We start from the raw sequence: 15,414 nt of genomic DNA, 5'->3' as shown, positions 1-15,414 counted from the left end.
CGGATATTCTCGCTTTAAACCATGATAAAACCAAACTCACCCACAAAAAACTGGTCAAAACCCTGGACTAAACCATAATACATGTAAGTAAGGACTTAACTAGGCAAGTCAAATGTTTAAATCAGTACTGGAAAAAGTGAAAACAAATCTTTACTTTAGAAAGACTCTTTATATTAGAGTATTCCTTTAGTCCATTCAGGCTCGTAATCCTGAAGATCTTTGACTGTTGTCGATTAAACGTCATCGCTCCGAAATACTGCAGGTCTTTGGGCTCCTTCAAGGCCCGAGCTGTAGATTTTATTTTTTTTTCCCGTTTTCTCTGCTTGATGCCACTGATTTGACTCTTGAACATTTTTTCCATCGGCTAAACGTGACGTCGCGTCAACAGATATGTCAAAAGATGTCATTAAAGGTCCCATAACATGCAAAATCGACTTTTCAGAGCTTTTAACCTTCTTACATTGCTATTTGTGCTTCATATATGTACCCAGAGTGTTTTTTTGATTGATTCCCGCAGTTTTTAGCTATATTACAGACTATCTCCTTTCCTCGAATCTCCAAACTGACGGGCGGTGGGGCAAGACCGTGTCATAAGGGCAAGCACGCGTCATCATCCCCCCTCTCTCCCCCCCTCCCCTCCCGCTTCCCACCTCCCGCCTGCCGCCTCCCGCCCCGTTCCCCCCGGCTCCGCGCTGCTGCAGGCTGTGTCTTCATACAAGCCCCAGAGTTTTTCTACTTCGATTTACGACGAAACACGGCTCAAAGAGGCCCAAAACTTCATTACTGATATCGCACTCTTTACTATTATCACAATGGTGAAGGTTTATGTGGCAGCAACCGTGAAAATAAACGGAGAGAAGTTCTATCCGATACCGAAAAAACAGGAAATAAGAGCGCGATGGACATAAGACTTTTATATATATAAAAGTCTTATGTCCATCGCGCTCTTATTCTATATATCTGTATATATATCTGTTATTATATCTGTTCTGCGCACGCTGTAGAATCAACACCAGTTTTTATTCAGTCTCAAAGTAGACTCTTTCTCACTCAGTCGCGCGGAGCGGCGCAGCGCGGAGCTAACAGCTGTGGGGAACACACGGAGACTACGTCACGGGTTGGGCGGGGGAGCCAGATCGCTCTTCGCAAGGGTGGGGGCGAATATCAAACCAAGCTGTTTGCATTTCCGGGTTGGTGAGGGGGTCCAAGGTCTGGGTGATATTTCTTAACTATTATGTTAAGGGTGTTGCACAACCCTTATTATTATCAATTATACACTTAGGATAGACTACGAAACGTGAAAAAAAGCATGTTATGGCACCTTTAAACGTATCAGTTCAGGTGCAATTACCATATTTTCCGGACTATTAGTCGCACCAGCCAGAAAATACATAATAGAGAAGAAAAATATATATATAAGTTGCATTGGAGTATGAAATGTGGTTGCAAGTGTGAAAATAACAAATGATATCACATATAAGTCGCTCCAAAGTATAAGTATAAATATAAGTATAATTATATAGTATAAATATAAGTTGCATCCCGGCCAAAACTATGAAAAAAGGTGCAACTTATAGTCCGGAAAATACGTTATCAACAAATATCGACAGTTGATTTTTGTTTCATTTTTTCCTACAAATTATATACTCGATATTCAAATTTTGCACGTCGCTGAAGTTCAAAACAATGTTGGTGATATTATCTGTGGTTCTGAAGCGTTGCCCACCTCCACGATCGCCTGCATGCCGAGCAGATGTGGCACGTTCCACCGCATATCGATGCCGCCCGGTCTCAGTGTTTGGTCAGAGGCACGACTTGGTCTCCATGGCTACAGCGCATCACCACATATCTTTATTTTATTTTCCTCCTGTCACAGTTTCACAATGAATCACCGCAGACCGAGCACCGAAACGTCCTGCTATGAGCGACGGGGGCGCGGTTAAATCGAGTACAAAGTGAGTGGTTCTGATCAGTGTTCTTTGGTCTTTCGTGATCCAAAAATATTTAAAAAAAAACACTTTACGTAAATAAAATAAATAAATAAAATACAAAAATCATAATACAAAAATGTTGTTTTAATAATTTCAAAATGAAAAAAATAATAAAGAAATATTCAAAATGAAAAAATAATAAAGAAATAATAATAATAATAAATACATTTTTAAAAATATATAAAAAATAATAATAAATAAAATAGATAAATAAGTTCCAGTTCCGGCCACCGGGGGCGACTCGCGGCAGCAATACCCCATCCAGATATTTGAACAGATCCACTGTTCCATCTCTAGGAAACGCAAACATTTCAGAAAATGAAAACGGAGTTGACACGAGTTGGAAAAGTCAACAACGAATACACGGAGAAAATTCACTTCCAAATGTTGACTTATAACTCTAAATGTAACAACTGTTTCCAGGTTAATAGAGTTACTTGATCGGATCCAGATTTTTTGGTTAATTTGAGCACTTTCCCTAGTTTTTATTAACTCCTCCAACGACCTAAAAAGAACATCTAGAACGCGGCAGCATTAGTATTTATTCATTGTATTTACGTATCTTGAAATCCTCATTTGTTTAATATTAGGAAAACTGAAAATTCTTAGTAAGATGTATTTGTTTCTAGAACGTGATGATGCTGAACTTTGAGATAAAAAAAATAAACCAAAGCAACTCACAGTTAATAAATAAAGGGTCTTTTTGCCAATATTTTCCTTTTTAAATGCTATGGATAAATTCACTGGAACAATAACAAAAGAGACGACTCATATACTGCACCTTTAAACACTTATTTAGGTTATTACTCCACGATCATGTATTTTTTTTAACTGCAGAAGTGTGAAGACAAACACTCTTCCACTCGAGGGACTCTGTCTGACCTTGCCCCTCCCCCCAGACACCAGAAGCCCCTCGAAAACCATTAACATAATCAATGGGACTGGAAATGCAATTAAGGAGAGTGCCCCGCGTGAGTGAAGAGGACGGGAAGATGGCGGCGGCTGGAAGAGTGGCTCTGGGACGATATCAAGAGGTAGGACTCGGGCAGTGGAACGCGCGGCCTACATCGCAAGTCGGGTTTAAGAACAGCTACGAGTGTAAAATGTAGACGGATGAACAGCAATCGCAGAGAAACGTCCCACTATCCACTAGAAGAACCTTCTCACCCACTTCATTGCAATGGAATATGCATCTCGCCCCTGTAATCACTCATCTGAACCCGAGCTGCCCCGCCCAACGCTCTCTGACCTTTACAACTCTGATCCCCTTCTCTTCTTCCTCCATCTTCCACTCTTCACATGTTCCAGTCATTCACCAACTTTGTGTATTTGTCTGTATGTTTTAGCCAACTCCTACACAACCACCGCCCACAACACACACATGCTATTCACACGCACACACACACACGCACGCACGCACGCACACACACACACACACACAGAGACACAGAGACACAGAGACACACACACACAGAGAGAGAGAGACACACACACACACAGAGAGAGAGAGACACACACACACACACAGAGACACACACACACACACACAGAGAGAGAGACACACACACACACACACAGAGAGAGAGAGACACACACACACACACACACACACACACAGAGAGAGACACACACACACACACACACACACACACACAGAGAGAGAGAGACACACACACACACACACACACACACACAGAGAGAGACACACACACACACACACACAGAGAGAGAGAGACACACACACACACAGAGAGAGACACACACACACACACACACAGAGAGAGAGAGACACACACACACACACACACACACACTATATCGTCACTATCACTATTATTGTCAACTGTTAGTAAGGGAAATGTACTTACACCGAATCACACTCAGGAGCAACGTGAGGCGGTCTCCTCAGGACCGAGTGGAGACACTCCTTCTTTTAATGCACCTTAGACACTATACAAGACAAAAAGAAAAGCAGGAATGATGCAGGGAGAGGTTATAAAAAAGAAATAAATACATTTAATAAATGTAATTAATTAATTGGATAAAATAATGTTTATAAAATGACAATGTGTAGTGGTATATAATGATTTGCATGTGCATGTTGGACTCCGCCAGGGCTGCCCTTTGTCACCGGTTCTGTTCATGGTTTTTATGGACAGAATTTCTAGGCGCAGTCAGGGGTCGGAGGGTGTGGTCAGGGGTCGGAGGGTGTCCGGTTTGGGGACCACAGGATTCCATCTCTGCTGTTTGCAGACGATGTTGTCGTGATGGCTCCATCAAACCCGGACCTGCAGCATGCACTGGGACGGTTTGCAGCCGAGTGTGAAGCGGCTGGGATGAGAATCAGCACCTCCAAATCTGAGGCCATGGTTCTGAACCGGAAAAAGGTGGCTTGCCCTCTTCAGGTGGGTGGGGAGTCCTTGCCCCAAGTGGAGGAGTTCAAGTATCTCGGGGTCTTGTTCACGAGTGAGGGAAGGATGGAGCGTGAGATCGACAGGCGGATCGTTGTGGTAAAGAGGGAGCTGAGCCGAAAGGCAAAGCTCTCTATTTACCGGTCGGTCTACGTTCCTACCCTCACCTATGGTCATGAGCTTTGGGTAATGACCCAAAGGACAAGATCACGGATACAAGCGGTCGAAATGAGTTTCCTCCGCCGGGTGGCTGGGCGCTCCCTTAGAGATAGGGTGAAGAGCTCTGCCACACGGGGGGAGCTCGGAGTAGAGCCGCTGCTCCTCCACATTGGGAGGAGCCAGCTCAGGTGGCTCGGGCACACACACGAGAACAAGCTACATATGTTTATAATTTCTTATCAAATACGTGACAAAGCGTAAGATGTCACAGTTTAATTTCAATCCACTGTGTGCTGTTGTTGTGTCGTTGAGCAAGACACTTAACTCACATTGTCCATTTCAGCCACTTTTTATCTTTATTGAATATTAGGTTTTCTTCTGTCTGTAACAAAGCTCAAAACCCATTTAACATTTCCCCCCGGTCGGATTAAATGGCAACATATTCTTTCAACAATGCACGGCCCACTTTTACTTTGAAGATTCTCTCCTTTGATCTGCCTCGTCATGTCGGGGCTTTCAAAAACCCCTTTAAAGCATTTGTTGTTAGACACGGAAACCACAAGCCAAAGCAGACGTTTGTACAGGATTTGAACCGGTGTGGGTGTGCGAGAGTCTAAAATAACATCCAGACACTGCTCTATTCACATGTTTTAATACCGTATTTTCTGCATTACAAGGCGCACTGTCAATGAATGGTCTATTTTTGATCATTTTTTCATACATAAACCGGACTATGATGCGCACACAAAATCGCTTCAAGGTCAGTAAGTGCAAACAGAATTAATCCATATATAAGACGCACTGGATTATTAGGCGCACTGTAGTTTTTCGAGAAAATTAAAGGCTTTTAAGTGCGCCTTATAGTCTGGAAAATACTGTAGTCTTTATTTTGTCATGATAACTGGATACAGGCACATAACGCCGGAGACAGTGTCCTTTGTGTACAGTGTTGCTTCCACCGTTCAATGACAATTACACAATATATATTTTTGATAGATCCATAAGACAATTTTAAAGCTATTAGGCTGTAATAAAACAGTAATAAACAAGAACAAAGCTGTTGGCGTTTTAAGACACATTTGCAAAGGTTGTGTTGTGATTAATCTGAACATTTGTGACTGGTCGACTGTTAACGTAATTTTGATGATTGTTTTTTTAAATAATTGTAATTGTTGACTGGACTGCAGCCTCTAAAACACATGCCAAATGACGTGTTATTACAAAGACGGCTGCATTTTTCAGTCCAAATGTCAAAAAAGAATAAACAGCTACAGATTTTAATCAATAATACTCTTTAATGCTAAATATTCTCTTTCTATAAGAAAATAGTCACATTTCAACTTTTATTTTATTGAAAATAATATTGAAAACATTTAAAAGTTTCAAACTACAATAAAAATAATAGTGTGACTAGTCGATTAAAAATAAATAAATAAATCATTGTGTAAATTTTAGCTACAACTAGCCATTATTTTAGTATTTTTCACACGTTATATTTAGTATAATCATAGTATTATAGCAATATTATACAGTATTATTACACATTATCTGTAATTGAGTACTTGGAAACTGATAATTGCTATTTGCATTCAATAATTGTGTAGATAATTCATGTTTTATGCAAATTTACATCTCATAGACCAGGCTATTTTGCCTTAAAAAATAAAAATAAGTAAATAAGATAAGCCTTTATTTGTCCCACAATGGGGGAATTCCAGTGTTGCAACACAAAGTAGGTACAAAAGTTAATAATAAAAAACAGATGACTTATAAAAAACACTATTATAGAAAAACTCGTATAAAAACTCTTATATTATAATAACAATAGTGACACTCTTATTTACAGCTGTTATGTGTACAGAGAATATTTAAAAAACAAAAAAATCAATCAATCCATCAATCAATCAATCAATCAATCAATCAATCAATCAATCAATCAATCAATCAATCAATCAGTCAATCAGTTAATGATGTGTGCATCACTGCCACCTTTAGGCTGTTTAATTGCGCTCTCGTTTTCACAACAGTAAAAACTCTGCCGGGTTTTCCGCGTCGTCGTGACCGGGATCGCTCTGTTGTCCAGGAGGGAGGAGCCAGAAGAGAACAGCCGTCGCCTCATTACCCTGCCGCTGACGTCACCGCTGCCAGTAACTCAGATGACTTCCAGGCCGGCTGTTCCCCCCGAAAGCGCGCCCTCCCTCCCGCCATCCGCTTCACGCGCCAGAAACGGCCATAACTCGGCGCTCACAGCCGAGGGAGTCCCGACCGAGCGAGAGAACAGCGCGCTCACGGCAGTACGTAAACACGACGCGCTCAACCAACCTTCACGCCGCGAGCCCCGCCCCGTCTGACAGGCACGCTCCGCACTCATTGGCTCGCGTCGCGTTCACGAGCTCCCATTGGCTGCCGCGGACGTCAGTGGGGCGGGGATTCGGCTGGTTTTAACGAGGCTTGTGAGACCGGGGGAAAAGGGGTGGGCTAAAAGCGATCGCACGTCGCGGACAAACGCGTTATCTGTCGCCGATAGTCGAACGACACGCGCACAAGTAACCGATACAGCGCGTTTGTGTCGACTTACGTACAATTATTGTGTCGAGTTGCACCATCTGCGTTTGCTGCTTTCCCTTTTTTGTTACTTTTCCAGAGAATTTCCACGAATCAGGTAAGACTCTTAATAATAAACTCTTGCAAATTATTCTTGTAGCTATAGTATATAAAGTTGTTTACGTGTCATTTCGCTTGATATGACGTCAGTATTTCTGCATCTCGAGTGCAGATAAGTTATTAATGTTGTGGGGACCATTTTGACCCCACGTTGTGACGTAACATGTTGAAGTAATGCGGCATTTTTGACAATACGAGCGTGTCTTGCGTTATATTTCTATTGGAACCTGGTGAATACGTTACTTTTTGGATATAATTAGACTACTACATTCGTTATCTGGTTAGATTACTACAAAACAACCCAACTAATGCACGTAAATACACTTATAAAGCTCATTCAATGGTGTTATGGAGTGATTTAATGTGGTTGTTTGGTTGTTTTTTTAATGCATGACGGAAATTGCTTTGTGTTTTATACTTGGACACCTGGAAGAAGTTACTTTGCTGATGGCTAATGGTGATCAAAACACATAAACAAGAAAGAATAGTCAATAAACCCTAATATATCACGTTATTGCATTGTATTTTGATCTATGATAAGTATAACCGCCAATAAGCAGCCAAACTAACACAGGAATACACTTGTATAGCCATGATTTCTGTTAAATGTTGACATGGACTTGTCTTTTTAAATCTAATAATCACGTTATTATTATATTGTCATTGCCTATTTGTATGATTTATGCGACTGTATCAATACTGATTTCATGCACCTTAACAAGAAAAATGTTTAAATCAGTGCAATTTACCGCAAAAAGTGGGTACATTTATTCCTCCAAAGCCCAAACAATGGTTTAACTGACAAATGATTGGTGGTAGACGACAACAACAACAACAACAACAACAACAACAACCCTCAAACACATGCTGTAATTGACGATTAGAAATGCCTGATTAGATTAATTGCACCAGCCTAACCTAATGAAAGCCTACGTAGTCCCGTCTCTAGAGCTCTATAAGCGCAAACTAGTCAAACATTTGCACGAAATCTTTAACTGACCGTTTTTTGCACATTATTGTCACGCCAATCCTCTCCCCAGCTGCACAACATGTGTCCCACACCCGGCACAGCTGCATTAACCGCACTAACTTACCCTGGACACGTTTGACTGATGAATAGAAACTTAGTGAGCTATACGTAAACCAATCGGCTTTTTACAGTGACGTTTGATGTGATGTCGACTTGTTGTTGACTTGTTGACTTGTGCAGAGAACGGCCGCACATGGTCAGCGAAACAGGAAATTGCGTTAATATTTGATGAAGGGGATGTGGCAGACTGGTGTTTCTTAAATAGACCGTCCTACAATAGGCTAGCTAAAAATAAATAGCGCTTATAGTTGCGTTTACGTTAGCTGTGTCGGCCAAAACGTGTGCCAAAAATACATAGGCCCATATCAAATCAGCTACTTAGCGTACTTCAATATTATTTATGCGTAATGTCCACTGATTGATGTCTTGGTGACTAATACACAATTATGGACGGCCTCGTAGCAAAACCGCCTGAATATTTTTTAGGCCAAATTGACTTTCTCATTCTACCCTCCAGACCCTCTGCATCTGTAGGCGTCGTCATTGGCTCTTTCCTCGGCCAATCAAAACTTAGAAACGGTCTCAAATTTAAATAACAGCTTTAGGTTTGGTCTGTTTGTTTCACCTTTTCCATCAAATGTCTATGTTTAAGTCTATATGGTCTAAGTCTAATTATGACTTAGTTTGGCGGGATGGGACCTGTGGTAATTATTTATAAAAAATAAAACGTAAAAACACCCTCAAAACAACGGAATCCCTCTGTGATGTCATCAACATGCGACGCACCATTGAAAACCATTAAGTGACACTTTTCTGACAGTTCAAACGAACACTCAACTAAATGAAGATGTTATCAGGTTATATTTATTGTCAAAGCATAACCGTAATGTATATGGATTTCTGCTCTTGTTTACAGTCTGGTTGCTAGGTAACGGTTGTGGAATTTCCTCTACCTTTGTCACATTAGCTGCCCATGCCAAACCACGAAGTACATCTATAAACTTTACAAAAATCATCAAACTGGGGACACACGGGCAAAATGTTGTCGTAAAATCTGAAATATAATCAACATTTTAGTGAAATGTTCAAGCAAAGAATTAACAAACGCATGGGTCATTAATGATTTAAATTGTGACTTTAGATGTCCCTGTACGGTTGTTGTAAGGGTTTAATAATCATCAATATGTGATATAAACTCGTGATGACCCCCACATTTTCTAGTACAATACATATTCAGAGCAGTAATGAGTAAATGTAAGGTTCATTCATATCTTGCTGACAAACCAGTTTACTCAGTTCAGTGCAGCAATGTGAAACGGCCATCCTCAAAGGAAATGAAAACAGACCCATAACCTATATATACTGCATATAATTAGTTAAACATTGCAGAAGTGTAAGTCGTGTGTGACATTAACAATCAGGTCACTGCACGGTCACTGTAGCTGCCCCTTTTGTTCAAACCTGATTACGTTTCCCATAATGCTTTTATAATGACCGTGAAGGAAGTAGTTTCCCAAAATAATGATGGCCGCAGAGAGTCGTTTACAGTAAGTGCAGCCGTGTGACACTTGGGCACAAAACCTACTTGTCGGGAGTGGCTGCTTTTATTACAGACCTGACAACTAATGACAAAGCTTGTGTAGATAACGAGTTTGAACATCTATTACTTGGCTTAGTTTTGAAAAAGAAAAGGCTAGATAATATATGTTGTAATTTTGGCAATGCAAGTCTTAAGTACTGAAAAATGTATATTATTGTGATATTTGAACGTACTTTTTGACATAGTAATCCAAGTTTCAATGAAAGAAAAATGTACATGCTTTAATTTACCAGTCAAACGAAAAGTCCAAATAAAAACGTAATTAAACTGAGACAAAACCAAGACATATCAAGGCTAATGTAGGTTTTAACATGGAGGAAAGGTGAAAAAAAGCAGATTTAATAAAAAGTTTTCATCTCAAAAACAGTACATTTCTGTCAGATTGAGGACTGTGATGTTATTGTGACGTATTTTCCTTGGTTTAGTCAGCCATCATCGCAATATTCAGATGTTTGCAATATATTGTGCAGCCCTAAAGTAACATTACATTACATTAACAGTACATATATTTTTTATTGATATAGTTCTATCCATAAACATGCGCAATTGGCAGTATCAAGGTGTGGAAAGGGACCCTTTGACTTGGATGTATCGTATTCAGAGGATTCAGTTTTCTATAGGGACAATACAATGTACCTTAGCCGCGAGGTGTGTGCGATATCGACTTCACTTACGGCTGTTTTCTGGAGGCTACCGATAAGAATAATCAGATATGGGAAAAGAAGGGAAATGGGAGGGAAGATAAGTAAGGGGCAATGGGAAAAACGAGGAGAAGAGGGTTTCAGTGACGGTCCAGATGTTATCGATGATTTGAATACTTTTGATTGTAGATTTGATGCAACAGAGTAACAGAGTGTAATGAGATCTGTGGAAACCTCCCACCCATGATATCCATTGAAATCAACAGCAACATGGTCCAGACTAGCCTCCTCAGACCGCAGGCCAAGACGGTTTGAAGGCCCGGCCAGGACATCAGAGGATTGTATTGACACTGGTCGTCCTCAGGGGTCTGTACTGTCACCAGTTTTATTTAGTCTTTTTCAAATGAATTTAAAATAAATAAAACCAGCTTTAAATTGCTGCATTCTTGAAAAACAGTTTCTCACCTCCTAAGAAAGCTCAGCAGCATTAGGGTCAGTTGACACATTATATAATCTGTGTATAAATCCATAGTGGAGAGTTATCTAGCTTGACATGACCTGCAGAGCAAAGAATAAATTAAACTAAATTGTCTCGCTCGGCACCATGATTGTGGGGAGACTTCAGAAACCTCTGAGCAGCCGTACAGAGAAAGGACATTGAAAGCTTAGAACGTTGTTTTAGACTTCTCTCACCGTCTGACCTAAGTTTGAGCTTCTGCACTCTGGGGGGCGCTATAGAGTTCCATTGGTTCCTCTCTGGACCTCCTAAATGCAGCGGGATTAGGCTAAATGAACAGGTTTTTTGTTTCAAATAATGTATCTCTTTTACTACTGCTTTAGTTGTTTTGATGTGGTGGTGTGCTGAAGCTGAATTTATATCATGGTAGACAATAAATCTATATTCTATAGTTCGGCGTTCCAACACAAATGTGCTAAAACATATCTTGTATCCAACAAATGTGGAAAAAAATACTAAATAGCTCACACAAAAGGGCAGAAATATTGGCCTGTTTTTGTCGGAATAATATGAATTTAGCATGAGCTTGTGGCCTTGTAGCATTGAAACAGCCAACTATCATTGACACTGGCCGTCTAATGCCCAACCTCGGCTGTCTCGGATCTATTTTCTTTATTGACGTGATGAGTTTGACCAGAGTCGGGTTTCTTAATGTAACAACAATAGTGCAACAGCTGGAGGGATGAGACATAATCCTACGAGAGGCCTGACTTCCTGGTATATAGGCCGGCTACGAGTACATGAAACACAAAAACGTTGCGCATTTTCCTGTAAAAAATATCAGTATTATGTTAATCCATCAGAAAGGTGCTAAAACTGCTGTAAATGTAAAACGATTAAAGTTCAAGAATCGCACTAAAGTGAATGGATGGCAAAATTGGCTACAAATTTCGTAAGAATTCTGACTTTATCCCGTTGTTTGGAAGATTACCCCGCAAGTTTTCAGTCAGTTTAACCTCTATTCAACTCTCTTTTCATCCTAATTTGCAATTCTAATTCAAATACTGCATGCCCTACACCTCTAGTTGTATAGTGAAATCTGCCCAGGAAGTTTACGGTTACAAAATATCTTTTAAAAATGCACATTTCGTTGAAAATGTTGACGGCCACGAGGGCAAAGCCAAACCCAATGCCTGTATATTGTTTCATATGACTAAGCAGTTACTTGGATTATCTATCGTCACCCTTTTTGCACCTTTTCGGCGAAAGAGGAACCAAAGCCTGGCCCTGAGGTTTGTCAAAGCTGTTAGATCTTTCCAAGTCACATCATGTACTTTCAGTATCGACATGAGCTCAAAGTGTAGACAATGTCATTTAATTAACATACAGGAAAGTGCAGTACTGTACTTTTCGCACTTTTAAGCCGCTACTTTTTCCCCACGCTTTGATGATGCGGTTGATTTATAGATTTCTACTGTCTAACGGACACCGGGGGTGCTCTAGCAGGAATCGCAAGCATTTGACACACTGTTGAAGCTTCTGGCTTAGGCTTCTTGTTTCTTTGTAAATTTTGTCGTAGCGGCTTTTATTCCGGAACGCTGTATAGCCCAAAAAGTACAGTACTTTAGTGACTTTTTTAGCTGCGTATATGCGTCACCAAAGCTATACTTCTTGCAGGTTAAAATATATGTATACATCATCTAAATCTGCGTATGCTCTGGAAATTGACTCTTGGCCGTTGGAAAATAGTTCAACACCAACGTTCTTTGAAAACATGTACGAAATTGGTAGTTTGATGCCTGCTATCTTTGCACACCTCTGTTGTTGTTTCCTTGGGCAAGACGCGCCACACACCTTGCCGATACAAACGTGATTGTAAGACACGGTAGACGCAGTCGCCATATTAGAATGGCGTGGGTGAAAAAAACTCGACTTTCCCCCTTTTTTGTGAGACTTTTCCATCCAAATTATGTATTTTAAGCTCAACAATCGAGGTTCAATGGAGGTTGTTGACATGGCGTTAACTCAGAAAACAGATTGTGCGGCGCTAGCATAGCGTTAGCATTGAGCCCAAAGCTACCGTTGGCATTCTTGAATATTTATGCCAATTTTGGGTCACGTTATTCTTCCTCATGTCTTTGTGTCTGTATTTTTATTTAACCAGAAGAGAAACATTTTCCAAGGACATTTTGGCCAAGAGGCAGCAGAGTTCACCACAGTTACACATGCATACATACATACATACAAACAAACAAACAAACAAACAAACAAACATTATTGGGTACAACATAAAAGTTATTTTCTGATCAATCAATGAATGTAACAAACTTTTACAGTATTTTTTTGTGCCTGTAAAAACACTCTATTACATTGTTATTTACATTTTATTTCATGAAACGTTGCCTCATTGCTAGAGAATAGGGAACAATCCTTTTATAGTGAAAGAAATCTTGTTACGGTTAAAGTTTTATCTGATTCACATTTATGTTGTAGCGCTGTTCCTGGAAACTGAAAGCGCCGTCTAGGTTTTTTTTTTTTTTTACTCATCTCGTGTGAAACGTATGGCCCTTTTCTCATTAGACCCGCCAGAATGAAAGATCGGGAGGTAAATGAGCAAACAGCCAGACTGCAACCATTTAGGCAGTTTAACGTTAAATGACAAAATATTTCTGCGTCGCTATAGTTTAGACCCCTACAAACCATTTTGATTCGTCAACTAGCCAAACGATCATTTCCATTGTACATTTAGACATTTAAAATAAATTATCAACCACATAAAGGGTGAAATTGGATGACAGAAGGCTTCTAGATACATCATATTTACAGTTATTTATTTCTGTAGATGACTAGCCACATGAAGCTAGTGAATGTGTTAAAAATGTGCACTGCGACTAAACAAAAGTCAAATATCGTCAGCACTTAACACAGGATGTCTCGTGTATCGTGAAGCTATCGACAATCAAACTCGACAAATCGAGTAATGAAAGCATCGTAGGGGTTTAATTTTTCACGGGAAACACGTAGAAATTGATACTTCCCTGTCTGGCCTCTTTCCTACTGTCTGGGCCCAAAAACGGTAGTAAGTTAAGTAAGACGAGACATGACATTTAACCCAGACATAAAAGAACATTGTGCGTGGTACGTCATAGCGTTATTGTAGTCTAAAGCATCCCCAAGGTCCACAAGTGTTGACAATGTACACTTATTGAGATAGTTAGATATAATAAGGACTTGCCCTGTTTAGATAAAGGTCACATGAAGCTTTGTTTAGCTTCAGTCGCTGCTCTCTTTTAGGTGTATCGTGTTTATAGGGATCTAATTTATAAAACCTCTCATGGAATTCCGACTGGATTCGCACATAGGCTTCTGCCCGTCCCCTACGTTGTTTTGTCCGTCTGCTCAACAACGCACAGAGCTGTTTACGTACAAAAATGTCACGTAAATGATCCTTAAACGTGTATGTACGGACGAAACGCCAACTTCCTCCAAGCTCTTAAAAATGCAAAGTTCAGAGTTGGGAAAGGGAACGCGTATTTTCAAATGACGTCACCTTATAGATCACATACGTACGCAGCTTTATGAATGCTGTGGATGTCTACATGTCATTACTATTACATTAAATATGGGAAGGAGTGTCTGGAATGCCTGCCAATGTGGTCCGATAAATTTGGATTTGGCTAGGTGTTTATTATTTTTATTTTTTATTTAGTTAATTTTATTGTATTTCTGATTCTGTAATTTATTTGTGGTTTTGATGCATCTTTGAATTGCCTTGTGTATGAAATGTGCTCTACAAATAAACTCGCCTTGCCTTCTATAGCTATTTTGTAATAAAATTAAACTTTGTCGATACAGAGCAGTGCATTTTAGACACTGTATATAATTTGTGGGAAATATCGACAGAGCCAGACCAGATAACCCTGTTCAACTGAATGAATATAATGCCAAAAGAATAAACTTTGTAATTGGCGTCACAAATAACGAAGCACTTGATATTTAAATGTTGCCCAATGTATTTATTTCTATCTTCTTCTTCTTCTTGGTTTCTTTCTCTCTCGTTGTCCTGAAAAGCCCTGGAGGAAGCCTTTAGTTCTCTGTGGTTACGCAATCTACAGACCACAGTTCGCAGTTTTTTATACGACCTATATTTGTTTGCAACGGCGTTTTCCTCTGAAACAGGAAGTGACCGTGAAAGTGTGTGTCATCGTTTCTCGGGTAGATTTTTCTAATTTTTTTGCGAAGATAACTCACACACGTGCACTTTCTGTTCAGGCGTTTTGTAACGGGGCAGGAAGCGTTGAGCAATGGCAGTTTTGAACAGCTGAAGATGTAGCGGTCGATTTCCCGTGGGGTCAATAAAGTGCACCATAACCTGTCGAGGCCCATCTTTTATCACCCATCCTCGCCTAGTGTCTTTTAATTTTAGTTTTCCATCAAAAGAACATATACTTTGTCCATGTG

This window comes from Eucyclogobius newberryi, unplaced genomic scaffold (genome assembly GCF_026437365.1).
Source record: "Eucyclogobius newberryi isolate DKJ021-1_F unplaced genomic scaffold, fEucNew1.0.hap1 SCAF_13, whole genome shotgun sequence".
Classification (NCBI taxonomy): Eukaryota; Metazoa; Chordata; class Actinopteri; order Gobiiformes; family Gobiidae; genus Eucyclogobius; species Eucyclogobius newberryi.
This window is presented reverse-complemented; position numbering follows the sequence as displayed.